This window comes from Centrocercus urophasianus, unplaced genomic scaffold (genome assembly GCF_019232065.1).
Source record: "Centrocercus urophasianus isolate 14NV4802_14NV808 unplaced genomic scaffold, USGS_Curo_1.0 seq_14, whole genome shotgun sequence".
NCBI lineage: Eukaryota > Metazoa > Chordata > Aves > Galliformes > Phasianidae > Centrocercus > Centrocercus urophasianus.
Window position 1 is genome coordinate 10,871,024 of NW_024884586.1, and position 19,592 is coordinate 10,890,615.

At 38.0% G+C, this 19,592-nt stretch overlaps 1 long non-coding RNA gene across 6 annotated transcripts in view; it reads left to right on the forward strand.

Moving 5' to 3' along the window:
- LOC122158137 overlaps positions 1 to 19,592 on the forward strand; it is a 62,507-nt gene that overhangs the window by 13,934 nt on the left and 28,981 nt on the right. For all 6 annotated transcript variants that reach the window (XR_006168141.1, XR_006168140.1, XR_006168144.1 and 3 more), the window contains one exon: positions 401 to 467. This is a non-coding gene — a long non-coding RNA (uncharacterized LOC122158137). The remainder of the gene's footprint in view (positions 1 to 400; positions 468 to 19,592) is intronic.

Consider the following 19,592-nt stretch of genomic DNA (forward strand, 5'->3'; position numbering starts at 1 on the left):
AGGTCCTGTGGAATATTTTCCTATTGAAAAGGATGTTTGTTTGTTTGTTTAGGAACAGATGGGTGTACTATGACTCGTAAAAGATGTCAGGACAACTTTTGTTTTCTATTATTTGCATGGTACAACTGCAGCACTGCCAAATACCATAACAGCTGTAGACATCAGTCACCAACTACAGTTAATGTTTGATGTAAGGTCTTGCACAGAAGTGGTCGTGTAAGCATCAGATATGTGAAATCTCGGTATCACAAGTATCCACAGCTAAGTTCCACATATGTGGTCAAATGGGTCTGTAAAGGACATTCCTCTCAGTACTATTTTGGCAGTATATTTGTCAGTTATTTTATACATCTGTAACACTGACCACTACTTCTCACCTCACTTCACCGTTTTCTTTCAGATGTTCTTCTAACTGAGAAGTGCTATAAGAGTCTCTTCTAGACGAGATGTCAGACTAGAATGGACAGGTGAGTCTCTTTTCCATTACATATTAATATGTTCAGCTCAAATGCATTATACCTCATAGATGTGGCAACCTAGGTGTCTTTACCGAGGCTTTTCTTTTCAGACAGGTGTGTATGAGCTAGAATTTTTCCTTTGGCTCATTTTTTTGTACTGATGTATCTTGCAGAAGTGGTTCTGTAATGAGTCTATGGAAGTAAAATGCAAGTATTTGTAGCTGTTTGGCCGTTTTTTTTTTTTTTCTTTTATCTATGTTTTGAGTTTTCAAATATATATTTATTCAAGTCATTCAGTAAATTCCAATTTTCTCTTTAGAAAGAAAGATACCCACCACTGAGCAGTCACACAGATGCACACACAAACATACCTGCATCCCCTGACCAAATGTAATGCCTGAACTTGCAAGTCCTTTGTAATGAAGGTAATCTTTATTCACGTGAGCAACCCCACAGAACTATTCATGCAATGGAGAATTACTCACATGAGTAAAACTTTGCAGGATCAGGTCCTGGATCTAACAACAGCATTTTAATTACAGACAATCCCCAAGCAATGTGTACAAAAGAGTTTTTTCCTGGACAATAACAAAGGTTATTAGCCTGTTCTTTTTTCCCCTTCTTGCTCTTTGGTTTAAAAGGAGGCACCAATAATCCAAACCAAATAAAACTGACCTTTGAACCTTTTCTGCTGTACTTTTTCTCATGCCATGATTTCTTTAGTGTGTTAGTGATCTGAAGGCTCGTTCTGGGCTACAGCCACTTTCCCAGACAGGACTGCCTTTCGTCCCCTGACAAATCACTGCTGAGCCCCTTTTGTCCTGCATCACTTTGATCTCACCTGCCTGTCAGGAAAAAAAGAACTCCCGTACAGTCAGAATGCATTGCAAACAAATTGGCAACCATTTCATTCCCATACACCATTTCAACAAAGATCAAGATAGAGATAGAGAATTTTTAACCCTTTCCTTGACCTGTAGAACTGAAAAGGAATGCTCAATTATGGTAGAATGATAAGATAATTTCTTAAGGAATTGGAGGGTACAAAAAAACCCCAAACAAAAACAAAACAACAAAAAGAGAAACAACAAACCTCTGTTATCCTAATTGCATGGCATATTAGCTGTCAAATACAAAGGAGTTATGGCACAGTGGGCAGTGCTGTGTTCAAATACAAGCTTTGTAGAAGATCAATTCCTTTTAATTGGACAGCTGCTTATGCATAAACTAAAGAAACATAATAGGTATTCTCCAAAGTGAATGAAATTAATCCTATTATAAATAACCACTGGAGTATTTAATAGGCTATCTGAAGCTCTTCCAATACACAAACTTCGACTTAGCCATAGGTAAATTTATTTCCCAGTTGAATCTCTGGAATATACATATACATGTATTTCTCTTTTTTCTCTCTCTACATATATATACCTAGGTTGCTCTGAAAGTAATGCATCCTATTTATTTGCATGGAAACTATGGCAGATACAAAGAGCACAATAGCACTATTTGATAGAGTAAATTTTCAGATATAAAACACTATTTTTCAGTGTAGTCACCACCATTAGTTATGCATTTTAACCAACAACGAACTAGAGCCTGCATGCTGTACTTGTAAAGAACTGCACAATTGGAAGTGACCCACTGTAACCACTGCTGGAGAAACACCACCTACTGCCTCACTGTGCTCACACCCCCTGTGTGGTCTCCAAAAATGTTTAGCAAGCATTGATGAATGTCAGTGGTTGCCAGTTTTTCTGCATGGTGGAAATCAATGATGCACCTTTGTTCCATATATACTTGCATGTCAGATGCCATTCTGTCAGAATGCCCATCTGCTGCCATCTGCCACGTAGCAACAAAATGTAATCAACTACTGGTGGGAAAGTTCAACCTCTACTTTCATAGCACCAACATCTGCCTCTGACATTGTGGGTGAATATAATAGGAGGCATTATTTTTGGAGCAACCATTGAAACAAAGACCAGTGAAACAAAGGCACGCTGCACTGAAGAAATATATTCAGTAGGTTTCATAACTAAAAGCTTCTATTTGCCTGCCACACCTCATACAAATAAAGCTTTTACCTCTCTTTAGTTCTTAACTCCAAATTTCAAATGACTTCAGAAAACACATTCTGACACTGATGTTCGTTCTTGGGAGGAACGGTAGGAAAGTGTCCTGTACTTGTTTTGAATCCACTGTCAAAAGCTCTGGGGTCTAGTCTAAAGGGCAGGAGGGTTCATCATTCCCAGAGAGGATCAGGTACTCCTTTTCAATAGTACCTCTGTCCACTTGTGTTTGTAGGTCTACATCAGAGGCATTTCATGATCCTCCTGTTTTCTTTCTTTTTAAAATATTTTTGGGAGGTGCTCAGTGTATCCTGGCTCAAGGACAGTCTTTAAAAGGGATAAGAGAATCCTTGAGGCTTCTTCCTTAATTGTGTAAAGCACAATTCTGTTTTAACAGCTGTTCATCAATTAATTCTAAATCATGTCTTTTTTAACAAAATGGTGTCTGTAATGAAAATCGGTAGCTTTGGAGTAGGGTTATTTTTCAGAGAATTTTGTGGGATTCTTTTGATGTATGAATGGAACAGGTGGTCTAAGGACCTAAGAAGGGTTAGATCTAAAAAAAGTACTGCTGATGTTATATGTGGTGATGCCAGTAGTGCTAACCTAAATGCAAGTGTTTGTATTTGAACCAGTGTATGCAAAAGTTAGCTCCAAGTTACTTTTGCATATTCATTACTTTGGTGTTCTTCTCCATGTGATTCTACGTACTACAAGGGTACCCCAAAAGGAATGCCTTTTATGATATTATGTTGGTCTGCAGCATCAGAGGAAGATATTGGTGTTACACCAGTAGAGGCTGAACCTTCAAGCCTTCATATTCCATTCCGTTGTGTCAGATGGCAGCAGAAGGGTAGTCAGACAAAATGGTGTCAGACATGGATGTAGGTCACCTCCTGTGTAGCATGCAGGTTCTTGTTCATTACTGGTGAAAATGCATAGTTTATAGCAGTGACTATGTTGAAAGAGTGTTTTGTAGTTGAGAATTTGCTGTAACAAATAGTATTATTGTGCTCTTTGTGCCTGTTGTAACTCCCATGCAAATAAATAGGAAGCATTACTTTCAGAGCAACCTACATACTTTCAGGTTAGTTATTTTCTTTTTTCTGGTTTTGTTTTTACTTTTTTGCCTGTTCCCATCAGCTATTAGGGTGCATTCACTGTTTCTTTTTCTTCCTTTTTTTCCTCCTTTTCTTTTTTTTTTAGCCTGATTATTTATAATTAGCATTTTCTACCCCCCATGTAATTGTGTTTTAAACTCTTTCACACTGGGTTAATTCACTGACTTTAAAATCTATTAATTGACATCTAGAGGGGAAAGAGTAAACATGTCTTTAAAGATGGCATGAATGGTTGAATCAAGATTAGGTCTCCACTCTTTTAGTCCCCGAGTTTAAGGCAAGGCTGCAGTCTTCAAAAATCAATTGTCTTCAAAGCTCCAAAAAGAAATGGAATGAGCAGGGGTCAGACTCAAGAGCATCCCTTGTGTGTGGAGTTAACATTACCTAAGTACTTTAAATGATCACTAATTAGTGCTTTCAATAGGCACTCTGAAGACCATAGGATTGAAATATCTTATTTGGGAATAAACAATTGTGTAAGGCAGACTAGATCAACTCTCTAACATGGGCAGCAAAGCAACTCTTCCATTACAGCCTGTAACCAGAGAGAAGTCCTCAAGGACCTGCTAAACCATTCACAATTGTCCTCTTTCATTATTCCCAGGTTAGGATGGTCACAGGACTCTTGATTATATAGGCAAGCATGCTTCCCTCTGAAATTTAGTTTATAGTACAACCCTGATTGTCTTCAATAAGAAACAACAAAAAAGCCCATATCCTCACTGGCTATTTTAGATGTAGTTTAAAAATAGTTTTAAAGTCAGTAAAAAGAAAAAAAATCATAAATATTTATTTCATAGTTGTGGAGTTAAGAGCTTACTATCCACACCTGCATCTGAGCAAAGCAGCAAATTATTACTAAATACTGCCAGCTCCTGGGGTTTCAAATCAACCTCCGTAATACCATCTAGGAGTACCACGTACATGCAAAAAAAAAATTCCTAATAAGGACATAAGAAAACACACCATTTGACATATATAGTCAATCATTTTTAGGAGTGCAATTACAACTACTGAGTAATCTTTATAAGAAACTTGCAAGTCAAATACAGTTTTCATTAAAAATGAGAATAATGAATATACATAAATTGAAAGATCTGCTGTAGAAAAAGATGGAAACTTGTGGTAAGAAAGCCATTTCTAAAAGTAATGCTACACTATTTATTCATTTTTTTAATTTACTTAGTGCTGTAAACGAGGGTGAGGGTACATTACAGGGAGTCAATAGGGATTCCAAAACAGAAGGATGAAGCTTTGACTTAGACTTCAATCCAGTGCCTGCCATGGTGCACAAGTGAAGTTTTCCTTCCTGGAAAATGGGCAGCTATCACATACATATTTATATATTTTTACCTCCCTGAAGTGCAACTAAAACCACCTGTGATCATCAAGTGAGCAAAAACAATAGATGGAATATGAGAGCAAGAAAGAATGATAAAATCCTCTTTTCCATAAAAGGACATAGTTTTTAATTTAAAAAAAAAATATATAAGTTTTGTGTAAGAGAAAATGTTTCTGATTTCATAAAGTCTTAACCGGGGAAAAAAAAAAAAAAAAAAAAAAAGATTATTTGGAAGTTTTTTTTTATTTTGGAAAGAAAAAATAGTTTTCTTTCTTTGGCCCCTGAATATGGAAGCACCAGTTTTTGTTTGTCAGTAAAGATGTCCTGAGAAAACTGATGAGAAAAACGGCAAGGCAAAACGATCAGTTGTGGTTCCTGATAGCTGTTATTTCTTCTGTTGACTCTGTGTCAGCAGTTCACTTATGCTTTATAGTTTATTTGTGTGAAGAAGTTTAGTTGTTTAAACTAAAAAAAAACTTCATAACTGATCTCTTTTATCCAGATTTAGTTTCAGGCTATAAATCTTAAACTACATCTGTAGCAACACTGGCTTATGATGTTCCAAGCTTTAAAGACGCTGATTGTCCCCCCTGTAAGTAGCAAATGAGACTCATTAACATCTAATTATACATTAGAAAAAGTATCCTGTAGCAATATCAAACCCAAGGTGTAATGTGCAATAGTAAGCCATGGATTTTGCAGATCTGATGACATGATATTGTCTTGGTACTTTCAACCAAAAAGTAATTTAGAAAAATATTAAGCAAATTTACACCTGATTCTGGTCATCAGCACAGTCAAACAGAAGAGTCAGTTCTTCCTTGTGGCACTAGCTGGGAAATCCATTGCTTGCTTTTATCTGTCTCCAGCTCTAACTGATAGGCAGACGGAAATGAAGTTACCTTAGTGCAGAGGCTTTGTTGCGGTTATTTTTCAGGGCATTGTGTTCTATGGGCCGTTTTCACGGTTGAATAGTGGCAGGGCTGTTTGTCAACCCCAGTGTGACCAGGTGCTCCCACACAGTGCTCAGGCTTTGCAGGGCTCACCTTTCCAGTTACTGCTGGAAGTCCTCTATTATGTCCCATTCTGTAGCCTGGTCACAAGGGAAAAAGCAGTCTCAAAAGTTAAGAAGGGTCCTTCGATCAGTGCCAGTGGTCAGATTGGAAGGATCTTTAATGTGAGAGATCACGAAATAGCAAACTTTAAGCAATTGTTGAAATGCATGTAATTTCAAAAGCCATGCACACAAGGGGAGATGCAAGTTGGCCACTGTGTGGAAAGCCAAGGCAGAGTTCAAGGCTGATGAGTATTGTCCTCTCACTTCAGCGATGATCCAATCCATGTCTTACTTTTTCAGAAAGCATCTTCTATTTTTATGGTTTGGTTACTAGAGTTGAAGGCTCAGTTACAAAACTTTGAAGTTCATGGGAGCGTTAAGTGGATCAAATTATTTAGTTGAATAATTGCATCCTGGGTCAGAATATATTCTATATTCATTTATGGATGAATAACTAAAGGTATCTAGGCTGAGTGCATTAGAATTTCATCTTGGCAATGAGTTTGTCTGTTTATCTTTTGGAAGGCGCAATGCCACATGTTTTTCCTTTCTAGGAATTAGATTCTGCAAATCTAATTTAAATAGAAATGTTTACCTTCCATTATTGAATCAATAGCTGCTGATTTTAGAAGTGTGCTGTAGAAACTACTCTGCAATGCAAACCAGTTCTTGAATAGGGGACCAGAAATTAAAATTTATTGATCAGAAATGGAGTATAATGGAATTATTTTCATTGCCGATCAAAGAAAGTAGGAATGGAGTGAAATAAGTCTGTATTTGTTTTAGCTGTGCAAGTATCAGGACAGTTTGGATTGTAACAGTTTAAGGTGTGATCCTGTAAGAAAGTGGCCCCTTCCTTAAGCATCAGTTTCCATCAATTCCACTGCAATCAAAATGTTTGAAGTTTCTTAGCGTCTCTGTGAGTTGTGATTATTGCTAGAGCCCAAAGATGGCATGATGAAAAAATATTCCAGCCCTCTCCTGCCATCTGTCACACAGCAATGAAATGGAATGGAGTATTGGTGAGTAGGCTAAGTCTCTGCTGCTGTACCACCATCTGCCTCTGATGCAGTGGGTCAACATAATATCATAGTAGGAATTACTTTTGGGATAGCCTTTGTAGTATTACATGGAGAAGAGAACCAGTCAAATAAATGAATATGCCAAGGTAACTTGGAGCTTACTTTTGCACACATGGTTTAAATACAAGCATTTGCAATGTTGGGTCACAGCAGGGCTGTCCAGCTGAACTGACCACTCTTCAGCCAAGCAGATGAGACTTGTGCAGGATAATACTGTGAGAAAAGAGGCCCTCCTGGTGTAGAGCAGGGCAGGGATGTAGGATTTATGTCCTCTCTACTGCCAGTCCTCTCCCTAAGCACAGCGTGAACAGAGAAAGGTTTTGCATCTCTAACTCTCAGGACCTCCTTGCTTTTTTTTCACTGGAGTCCAGGAGAATACCAGCTGGGTTTCGGATGGGGAACCAAGAAGCTAATTGACTTGTCTATATTATCATAAAAGAAACATATGGCAGAAGATAGATCAGACTTGGGGTCTCTCCTGACCCCAAATGACAATGTAAAAGCCAGATCACTCTCTGCTTTTTTAGACTCCCATATGTTGCACAGCTAAATTCTCCTAAACAGATTTTTAATCTGCTTCATATATCACGCTTAATCATTTCAAGTGTTGAAGCAGGGTCATTACTTGCAGCTCCTGCTAGGAGTTATGAAATAAATTATTCTCATCACTCATTTGTTTTTGCTCTGCTGTTGCAGGGAAAAATTGGAACTATATTCTGATTTTCTGCATTTTCCAATGTGTCAGCAGGAGAACTGATAAAGAGACAGATTCTCCAGAATCTCCCTACTGTAGACTTTTAGAAAAAGATTTCTAAAATAAAAGTGAATGTCACCATGCAGCTAGTAGTTGCATTGCTCAAATGTGCTCTTTAGGGTTTTAATTCATCTGGAAACCCTCTCAGAGAAATTAAATAGTACTCATGGGAAAGGATCCTTCTTTCAGCAAGTTTTCTTGGTGACTTTCAGGGCCATTATCATGCCTAATACACTGCATTACCTTTCCAGTCATTTCTTTTCCCTTTGTTGTGATACCTACTTAAAATATCAAAGCTGTGAGAAGTTCAATGAGATATTGAAAACTGAGTAACACAGGTTTTATATGACAATCTCAAATCCCTCCCTCTGTCTTTTTTTTTTTTTTTTTTTTAAGAATTCTTTGCCAGTATCACTAGATGAAAAAGAAATAAAAAGTCTATGGGTGGGACATGAAGAACTGACAAGGTACAGCCAGATCAAAAAGAAGTCTCCATTAATAAATCAAAAGGCTAAACAAAGGGCAGAACACAAGTGTAAAAAAAAAAAAAAAAAAAAAAAAAAAGCATTTTGAATCCAGTAGCCTAGATGTAAGCTGTCCTAATTCAGCATTATTTAGAAGTCACAGAATAAATTCCTATCTATTCCAGCCTGAAGAATAAGGACTGGGAGAAGCAATATTCCTATGGTGCTGAGTTAGGAATCAGTTGACAGAATCAACGTAGGTTTCCTGGAGGTAAAAAGATAGAAAAAATGGTAGTTGATGTTTCAGATTCAACATTAACATTTGCAGATTTTTGGTGTGCACAACTATTGGTCTACTAAGGCTAAAGAAAGAAGGGAAAAGTAAGAGCAGGTGAGCTCTGTAACTCTGAAAGTACACCGAGACAATCTGTTAACTATTGCTGGACAGAAATAAAACCTATCAGGTAAAGGTGATAGGCAAATCCTGTGTCATTTAACCTAGAGACAGTTCTACGTTTTCAGAATTAACTTTTCATCAGATATTTGCCTTTCTAACTATGTTGATGATCAGTATGGTTAGGTATGAGAAGCAACTGATAAGGCTGCAAGAACTTCAAAGCAAGAGGCAGCTAGTAAAAAAGAAACGGTAATAATGTTTGGAAGAACACTTTATGAGGCTATGATGATATCCAGCAAATATTCCATTCTATGCGTAGGTTTATGACCCAGCCAGTCAATTAGCTGTCACAGTCTGGGGCCAACAAGTTCTTTTTGAGGGTTACAACATGTCATGAGTTCATATCATACCTCGACATCCTGTTCAAGGATGTCTCACATTGAATCAGACTTTATCCTGAGGTTTTCAGAATCCAATGTGACAGAATCCCGCTAAATCCAGAGATCCTGTCAAAACTGCAAGATAAAATGCAAAAAATTCCCAGAAGTAAAAATAGAATTGCATAAACATGTAACAGTTCTGCATGACTTGTGATATATAAATACGAACTACTCACAACTTCAGACTACATCAGGTAAAAAGTGAACGTATTTCCATTTGAAGTATTTAGTAGAACTGTAGAAATGTATTTCCTTCTAATTGTAATTTTTAAGGGGAAAAAAAAAAAAGAAAAAAAAGTAAGAGGAAGTCTGTTCTCAAAGGCTAGCCTAGATCCAATCTGTATAGTCCCACCAAAAAGGAAACACAGAAGTGAAAATTTGGTAGTCCAAATCGAAGCATCCTGGGTCTAACTTCTTGACAATAACATTAAAGTCACTGGTGTCTGTAAAGAGAGGTCTGCACCTGTTGCTTTTATGTCTAAAGATACAGGTCTAAGCCTTTGCAAATGCCTTTTGTTTTAGTGAAACATTCTGTAATCTGACTGATGTCAATTTTGAAATTGAGGAAATTTTTTCTTTTTCATTAATAATCTGCTACAATTTTTTTTAAAGATAAACAGTTTCATCAAATGAGTCATCCACTAAGATTCTTTAACAACAAAACCAAATTTTTTAATCTGACACTTTAAGGTAGACTTGATAACCCCTAACCCTCAACTGCTCCATAATTTTTTCTTGTTCTGTAAATTGCCTTTAAAAAAGTAGCCTAGACACGTCTTTGATGTGGGTTTGTCCTTTATTTACTACAGCTTCTGAAAACCTTTGATGAATTAAGCTCACCTATAGGAAAATAACATGTAATTCATACTTTGATGCCTGCTACTGAAGGAACTGCTATTCACTACTGCTGCTCAGTGGATTAGAGGTTCAGGATAAAATACACAGAAGGCATCCTCATATACGTGGTTGCATATACCCAGATGTGTCAGACTGTGTGGTTGAGAAGCAAACCACTTCTTCCATAGCTACCATATCTTATGTAGGGTTGGTTCCTTCACTTCTGCATCTGTGTATATGCGATCCACAATGACACAGCTTTCAGAAACAGTGGTTCCTATGGCATATTTTATATAAATGTACATAGGTACAGATCAAAATAAGTATTAATATAAATAAGTACAGATGCATGCATACATATATGCATGTACATACTCCACTAGCATTCAGTGGGACAGTTGCTGGACATCTTTCTCCAGTACTTGAAGATGACCCATTGTGTACTATTCATACTCTATGAACTGATACATTTCAGATTAATATGGTATTCAGCTCCACAAAAAGCAGACCTAATTCATGTGACGTATGACACACAGGCAGATTTTAATATGTGGAATCAGATGTTCTTGCCTGAATCAGAAGTATTCAGTAATCAGAAGAATTCTTCAGCACCCTACAGGCTGTATTTTTTGAGTTACATCAGCACTGAAGTATCAGCACTGCCCTGGCAAACTGTCACTATGAAAAACAGTAGCTATATGCACACAGTAAGTGCACACTGCCAAATCATCTCTGCTTTTAAAAGTCCCACATCCTGGATTAACTTAGCTCAAACATGACACTGATGGTTACAGACAGTATATTTGAGACTGAAATGAGTGGAAAAATCAAGACTTTCAGTATCTTGTGCAATTGAATCTTCAGGCACTCTTGCAACTGAGCATGAGTTTCATTTGAAAAAAAAATGTGCTGCTGTGCTGTCATTGCCATCAGTTTACGTAAAGCGATATGCCAAAAAGTCTCTTAGTAGTTTGGGTTTGTTATTAACTCTAATATAATGGCTTCAAATTATGGTTTAAATGCTTAGAATTTTGTTCCAGAATGAGCAGTATTCAAAAAATATTTAACAATAAAAATGGACGTAACAATATTATAATTAGGCAAAGTGTATTTGGGGAATGTCAGAAAGAATGTCAAGAGTATGTTGGGCCAGTGCCCAGTATCATCATTTGGTATAGTGACTCTTTTCATACCATTTAAATCCAAGATCACAATACTTTTCTTATTTCTAGGGCAAAAGGTAGGAGATTCTTTCTCACTCCTTTTCTCCTAACACATTGTAACGATCTTCACTTTTTAGATGTGCTGTATCTTTGCCTTTGAGTTCTGCTTTCATCTCTTTACTCACACAGAGAAAATCTGCAAGCTTTTCCAAAAACTGCAGACACAAACTTGAGTGTGTAAGTCCAGGCCTAAAGACTGTGATGTCTGTATATTGTTAAAAAAAGAAAAGAAAAAAAGAAAAAACAAGAGTAGAGCAGAGAAAAAATAAAAGAGAAGAAAAATGAAAATAAAGAGGAAAAGACATTACTTTCCTTGCTTAGTAAAAGTGCTTGTCATATCAGACAGTGTATTTAAGGTGACTTACATTTGCACTGTCACAAATGGCTGCTAAATGAAATAGAATAGGAATTAGAATAGGATAATAGGATAGGGGGCAATGGATGCAAGCTGGAACATAAGAGGTTCCATGTAAATATGAGAAAAAACTTTGTGGTGAGGGTAACTGAATGGAACAGAATGCCCAGAGAATTGTGGGGTCTCCTCTGGAGACATTCAAAACACACCTGAACATGTTCCTTGTGACCTAATGTATATGTTCCTGCCCTGGCAGGGGGATTGGACTAGATGATCTTTTGAGGTCCCTTCCAATTCCTGACATTTTGTGATTCTGTCAGCAAGAATACTTTTTGTTTTCCCTGTGATGGATGATTTTGGAGACTGTGTTATAGAATTCATACTTAGCACTTCCAATCATGTGACCTTTTGATCCCAAGTCTCTTGTCTTTAAGAGGAATTCTTTCCTACAATCAGGGTGGCCAAATGTTGGCCCAGGTCACCTAGAAATGTCTTGAAGTCTCTACTCTTGGAGATACTCAAAACTTTACGGTATCTTAGCAACTTCCTCTAACTGGACCTGCCTCAAGCAGGGGTTAGACTGCACAACCTCTGAAGTGGTCCTCCAATCCAAATTCTTCTATAATTCTGTACTGCTGATATATATGAGGATGAATAGAAGGGCATAGTACATCTCCCTCAAGTGAAACATGGGAAAAACATGGTGTGTTCTCTGTAAATCTTTGTTTAAATCTTCTCCATAAATACAAGCATTATATTAGAAATTACTTTGCACATTGCTTGCTTTGGTTTTCAGATTGTAAGGATGTTGCCTATTGGCTTAAATTTTAGAAGTTAATGCCTACAAATTCTTCTTATTATTATTCTTTACCTTTTTTTGATCATGGAATTTAATGGCATGATGAGTTGAATAATCAGTCGGCTGGTATACATCTCTTTTTTTTTTCTTTCTTTCTTTTCTTTTTTTTTCCTTTTTTCATATAAAATAAGGAAACAATAAAAATTTACTGTAAGAACTTCTCAAGAACTAGTCCAGCTGATAGCAAATGTTGGACAACTCCCAGCTACGTACTAATTAACATACCAAAGTCCAAGGAAAAGTACAGGAAAATGATAGCATATATAAATAGATAATATTGTACAGAGATATTAGGTCTGGCGAAGTGTGTTGGTTTTTTTTGTTTGTTTTAGCAAAGAAGGGGATATTTCAGTATGATCACATTTAGAAGACTAATAAATGACAACTAACTTACTGACTAAAGATGCTGTTAGAAGAAAAAAACATTCCCCCAAAAAGTTTGGAAACATATTTATTTATTATTCTTATATTTTCCCTATAGAAAAGAAAAACAAAAAAAAAAAAACCAAAAAACCAACAAATCATGTTTAGATCAATGGCTAAATGTTGCCATCACTTACAATGGTACAAAATCAAAGTTAATTCATCCAGTTCTGACTTCAACAATAGGTTGCATTTTGATTAGTGCAAAATAAATTAGCTAATACACTCTTGTGCTGTGTGAGGACTCTTGTCCTCCAAGTTTACATGGTGCAGTGAAGGCATCTACTTCAGTTATCACATTTATTATCTTTAGAATTACTGGAAATAAATAAGCAGTTTATGACAAAATCTAAGTCTGAAGTTAGTAATTTAAGCTATAAGAGGAATACCTGTTTTCCTCAAGCCCATTGAAGAAAACAAGTATTAGTATGTACAAGTTTATATTGTAGACATCTGAACTAGGGTGAAATGAACCTGGCCTTCTCCCTGTCAATCAATGCTTTTCCACAGAGCATTTCTGGAAATAAGAGGACAATCCTTCATGTGCCTTCAGGGCACTTTGGCTAGGTCTGTACTTGTGGATATGAACTCCTGTACTTGGCTGCAAGCCTTGGCTGTGTCTTTGCTCCCTAACAGGATAAGATATGGACTAATGTGTGCTCACCTCTTCCTAGTCCCATCCTGCTTTCACAGAAAGGAACCCTAAAGAAGCAGGGCACATGCAGTGTATAGTATACTCTGAACAAGGAGAAGGCCAAGGCCTCATGACATAGAATCATTAAGGTTGGAAAGACCATTAAAATCATCTAGTACAACAGTCCACCTATCACCAATATTGCCCACTAAACCATGTCCTAAGTACTACGTGTGCCCTTTCTTTAAATACTTCCAGGTACGGTGACTCCACCACTTCCCTAAGTAGCCTGTTCCAATGCTTCACTACTCTTTCTGAGAAGAAATTCTAATATCTGGTCTGAACTTCCACTGCTGCAACTTGAGGCTGTTCCCTTTAGTCCTATTTCTAGCTACCAGAGAGAAGAAGCCCCACCTTGCCACAATCTCCTTTCAGGTCAGTGCCGAGAGCGATAGGTTCTCCCCTGATCCTCCTCTTCTTCAGACTGAAAAAATCCCAGCTGCTCCCCATAAGACTTGTTCTCCAGACCCTTCACAGCTTTTGTTGCCCTTCTCTGGACATGCTTCAGAGCCATAATATCTTTCTTGTAGTGCTGGCTTTTGTTCAGCTGAGCATTAACCAACACCCCGAGATTCTTTTCCTCCACACAGCTTTCTGGCTGCTCTGCCCCAGGTCTGTAGCATTGCGTGAGGTTGTTGTGACTTGTTGAGCCATTTGGTGCTACCTCCACCTAGAGAGAGCACTTTACGAGGCAGCTATTGGGCTGTAAACATGCACACCAAGCCTCTGGGCACCAGCATCTCCATTCTGGTGACTCTTTCTTCATGCTCTAGAAAACCAAGCCTGCTACTTCAGATGATCCTTTCTGTTATATCAGCACAATCAATACATCTGCTGACACAGATGGAGTATCTCAGTCTTGCATCAAAGTAAGCCAAGGGGAATTTGGCCCTGGGCAGCTCCATGATAGGGCTCTCAGAGGCACTGCTATTTGAAGTAACAGCACAAGTTGTGAATTTCCTAGTCTGCAGACACATACAAATGAAACGGAACAACATTCTCTGAGCAAGGAGCTCTCATGAAAGGAAATTGGAGAAGTGGAAAGTCTGTGCTCAATTACATTAATGAGATAAATCATTTATGCACCTTGAATAGAGTTTGTTGCATGATTTAAGAACATCATCACTGTATACAGTGTTGTCATTCCTTGTTAGTAGTTATTTCCTTGTTATTGATTCTAATTCTTATTGCCTCTCAACTGTCCACATTCAGAAAGAGAAGTACATGGATTTTTTGTATTCTGTTGCTATGTAATGTGATATAAAACAAGTTTGGAGTGTCTCCCTGAATGCATGCCACCAAAACTAGGCCAGAAATCCCTTCCGCTGCAGCTGTTAATCATTAAATCACGGACCTGTTCAAGAAGCCCTATATCATTATGCCAAACTGCATGAGAACCTATGTGAAGGTATTCATATGATAGCTAAGAAATCCCCTGGAATACAGTATATGTGTGTCTTCTTTGTACTTTTGGATAGAAAAGTCTTTTGGTTTTAATAGAACCACTATAAAATTATGAATAGGATTTATACGCACTTATATTTGAACATACTAAGAGGGAGAGAGCTGATGTTATTTTAGTAGAGCTGGTCAGAAAACTGTAGAAATAAGAATTCTAGAAGAATTGATGGGGAAAACAAAAATTCACAATCTGAACTTTCTATAGACAAAGCAAAAAGAAATCATACTCTGAATTTTTTAGAACAAATGGGGAAAGATAATTTTGGACATCATATTTTCAATTTCAGACAGTGTAATTTTAGGCACGCTATTTGTGTAGTTGAAATTTATACTTCGGTTAGTGTTTTTCCTGAGATATTAACTACAGTGATGAGCAAAAATGCTAATTAAAAAGAGGGAAAAAAAAAAGCCAAAAAGCCAAAAATCCAAAGTCTGCAATGATGCCAATCGCTGCATTAATTTGAATCATAAGATTCAAAAATATTTGTCAGGTTTCTGGGTTGTTTTCACCAGGCCTCATTTCCTGAAGACAGAATCAGATTTTTGAGATTTGGGTGCTTATTCAAAAACAAATCTACTGAAGTAAGTTTGAAATCAGGAGTGTTTTATTTTTCCTCTTAATATGAAGAAGTCACAGATATTCAGTATTTTTCTTAAAGAATGGCTTTTTATCAATATTCATATTACTACAACACTCCATGTGTTAAAAACCCCTGAAACCAATTCAAAATACTGAAGGTAAATAATTAATTCTATAGAATTTTATGGATATGTTTTCAAAACAAAATGAATCCACTGCTTGTCAATAAGGAATATGGTTTCTATTGTTTTTGAAATTTTGAAACTGTGAAACACTTAAGAGAAGTGAATAAGTACTACATCCATAAAAACACAATTTGCATTTGATAAGTAGTTGGACAAGTAGTTGAACATGCTTAAAATCCTGTCTTTTTACATTAAGGTGTTTTGGACTCTTTATGGCCCATTGCTGGAGCCAGGATCAGAGCAGCTAGCTGAGCTGTAGTGGTGGGCATGGGAGCTGTAGCCCTGCCAAGCGCAAGAGTGCTGTGCTGCAGGGATGAAGGCAGCTGATGCTGGTATCTGTGTGAGACCATCACAGCAGCAGGACTGTGCCTCTACCCTGTGCAGGGCACTACCACACAGGGCGGATGGACATCTGCAAAGATATTTTAATTAGGATTCTCAATTTTTTTCCCCAACTTGGTGGAGCTGTGATTTTTGGCATTTACTTGTCAGTAATGCTAATATACTTCACGAGAGTGCTGCAAGACACTATTCAGATGAGGCACAGAGGGATGTGAGTGGGGGTGATGGTAACGGAGTAATAGCTGAGCTGGATGATCTTAGAGGTCTTTCCCAACATTCATGATTCTGAAAAGGCTCAGTTATCTAATGTACACTGCCTTGGAGATGATTAGGAGTTTCTCTATAACTGAATTTCAGGAATTTGTAGGAATTTGTAGGAATTTTGCCATTAGCTTCAATATGGAGAAAGTTTGGTTGTACAACAAAAAATGGAGAACAGGTTTTATGAGACTCCAAGCATAGAGTAAAAGCAGGATAACCCTTACTGCTTTCTAACATGAAATAATATCGATTTGTTATCACTGACCTCCCACTGCTGCAAACAGAATGATTAAGCAAAAGCTATTTATTTCCCTATAGATCAAACAGTGGCAACAAAAGATACCTCCCGCAAAGGTGGTTTGCTGCAGAAGTCAGCGCTCTTGTTTCCCTATCCGATCAGCAGATTCTTTCAGCTTGCATTGCTAAGCTTTGCCACAGCTCAGTCAGCCTCAGCCCTGTCATCAGTCTTGTTGGACAAGATGCCTGACTCTTCCCAGGCTGCCTGAGAGAATAACAGTGTTGCTCTGGCATAGCTAAAATACAATAGATGGGAGCTGGAATATAAAGTGGGGAATTCCTCACATACCTTCCCATTTTCATGGACTAATGGCAGCGAAGAAGGGGGGAAAAAAAGAGTACTATGGCATTCAGCCAGAAATTTCATTCGTTTTCCTTTTAATTGCCTGAAGTCACTCCACATTGTGCAAGGGTCTCCCCTCCCCGACCTCTCTTTTCTCACTCCCTCCTTGCCCTGGCAGCTGCCCCCAGTCCCGTGTACTTCAGTGAGGATGGGCCCTGCCTCTCATGCAGCCTTCTAAGAGAACAGCACCTGGGCACTGGCACCGAGCACTTTGTTTACCCACAGTCAGCCTTAGCACAGGGCACAGGACTGCGCCACTACAATGGGCTAACAGTCTCAGCTACTGCAAATCAGTGCGATTGCAACAGCATGCATCAGCTCAGGGTCTTTTCCTACTTCTCAACCTATCTATGACATCTAAGATGTCATCTCTCACGCTTATAATGACATTCCAAATCCCCACTGCACAGTTAGTGGGGTAGAACAGTCCCCTCTCCCAGGCCTGCACTACCAGGCAGTGTTGAGATGTATTACACGGAATCTTGCAGTGTTTCTGTCCTGAAGAAGCTTATTTAAAAATACAGAGGCAGAAGATGAGAGAACTGGTGCTTTTTTCGAAGAATACTAGAGAGTTTTTAGAATTATGCTGAAGAGCAAAACTCTCAAAGACCTTCTTTGATATGTTTGAATAAACTTTTATTAGTGAAAATGTATTTTAAAGAGCTTTAGTACAATCTTTATCTTCAAATCTTTATAAAAGCAGTCGGATGTGTTTGTGTAACAGTCATTTCAGTGAAGTGGATTAGAATTCATCTATTGTTCATTAGGTATCAGGTCCCTGAATATTTTACAGATTGAGATTTCTTTCCCAAACTGTAGCCAATATAAAATGTATACTACTAAACAGGCAGTGATGTAAGGGTATGGTATTCTTGTACTGAGTGACAATTCCAGCCTAATGGATTAGTCTGTAGAATTCAGAAAGAAATGTATCTACTAGATTTTGCATTTTATGGTGTTGTTCTGGGTCATAGGAGTTAGCCTTTATCTAACATCTGCATTCAATCTGTATTTACTCCCAATTCTCAGCTGACAATTATATGTCTTAGGGACATGGTTCAGTGGACATGGTGTTGATTTGTTGACTGTTGGAATGGATGATCTTAGTGGTCTTTTCCAATCTTAATTATTCTACAATTACATGATTTTATGATAACATGTTGATCTTTCCTATTGGAAAGGTAACAGAATGAAATAGGAGAAAATAAAGAAAATCTGATGGATGGAGAGAAAAGAGTAAGACTCAAGTCTTATTTGGACATAAATATATAGAAACTGAGAAAAATGAAGTAGTGTTTGTTAATGGAATTCATACTCTTTGGGAAAAAAACCCAAAAACTTGCAAATCTAGATTTGGAAAGCAAGTTCTTCCCGTGTCTAATGCCTCAGCCTACTGATAATGAGACCAACTAGGGAGCTAATGAACAAGCAAGCAAGGTGCCAGCAAGGTGCATGGGATCACCCTTGGCTCCAAGAAGGATCTAAACCTCAGTTGCTATAACTGTATTACCTGTTTGGAGAGCAGAGTATGGTATGGGCCCTCTTCCATCCTCTTTACCTTCAAGGTAGCAACTAGAGAGTACAGGGACCTACTTCTCAGGTGTCTCCAAATTGTGGGTAGCCATCCTGCCTGTAACAGAAGCCAGTGAGAGTGTTGACCAACAACTAGCCTTGACATCGAAAGACTTTGGTTGCAAGTTGTGTTTGATTTTCAGTATGACATCTAACTCATTCCTGAAGCACAACGATGGCCTGTTGATTCATATCTTCATGTTATCACTAGAAACACTTTCTTAAATCAGGGCTATGTAGAGATGGATAAGTTTAAAAAGTAGGAAGCACCAAGAAGGAAAGACGTGGCTGTCTAACCCTGGTGAACAGGAGTAGAGATGGGCAAGACAGAGGCAATCTCTTGTTTTGGAGCTTTGATTTCAAAGCTGTATCACATGCCAGGATGCATCATGGATCCACAGAGCTCACGGCTGCATGTTGCAGATGAGGATGGCTCTGCTGCACTCGGCACTGAATTGTGTCCAACCACATTTTCACTGATCTTCAGCCATGGAGACACAGCAATGAGGGATTTTCTGTGTGCTCCTGCTAGGCTAGTGAGGAGGAAATCTTTCTTGACTTCCCACCATGCTGCAAACTCACCTTCCCATAACAGAACTGAAGCACCTGCCAAGTGAGGCTAACAGCGGGAAGGAAAAAGGGAACAATTCAAAATATGGGATGCTTAGCTTTTATACAAAGAAGAGCTGTAAAAAAAACAAAAGAGAAAGAGGAAGGAAATGCAACAAGTAGCTAGAGAGGGAGAAATTATGCAAGTTTCAAGAGTACTGTACTGATGTAATGTTCAGTGGGCTCTTAGTAAGAGGTGGTATTTTGTGCACTGATCACATTTCTAATTTACCAAGAACTTTTCGTTCAGAGATCTGCAAGCGCCTAACACACTTTAGTGTCAAAGTCACCGCATTTGTCAGTGGAGAAGCCAACTTTGGAATGCCATTAAAAGCAAAAGCTGTCTAATGTTCTACTTCTTAAACAC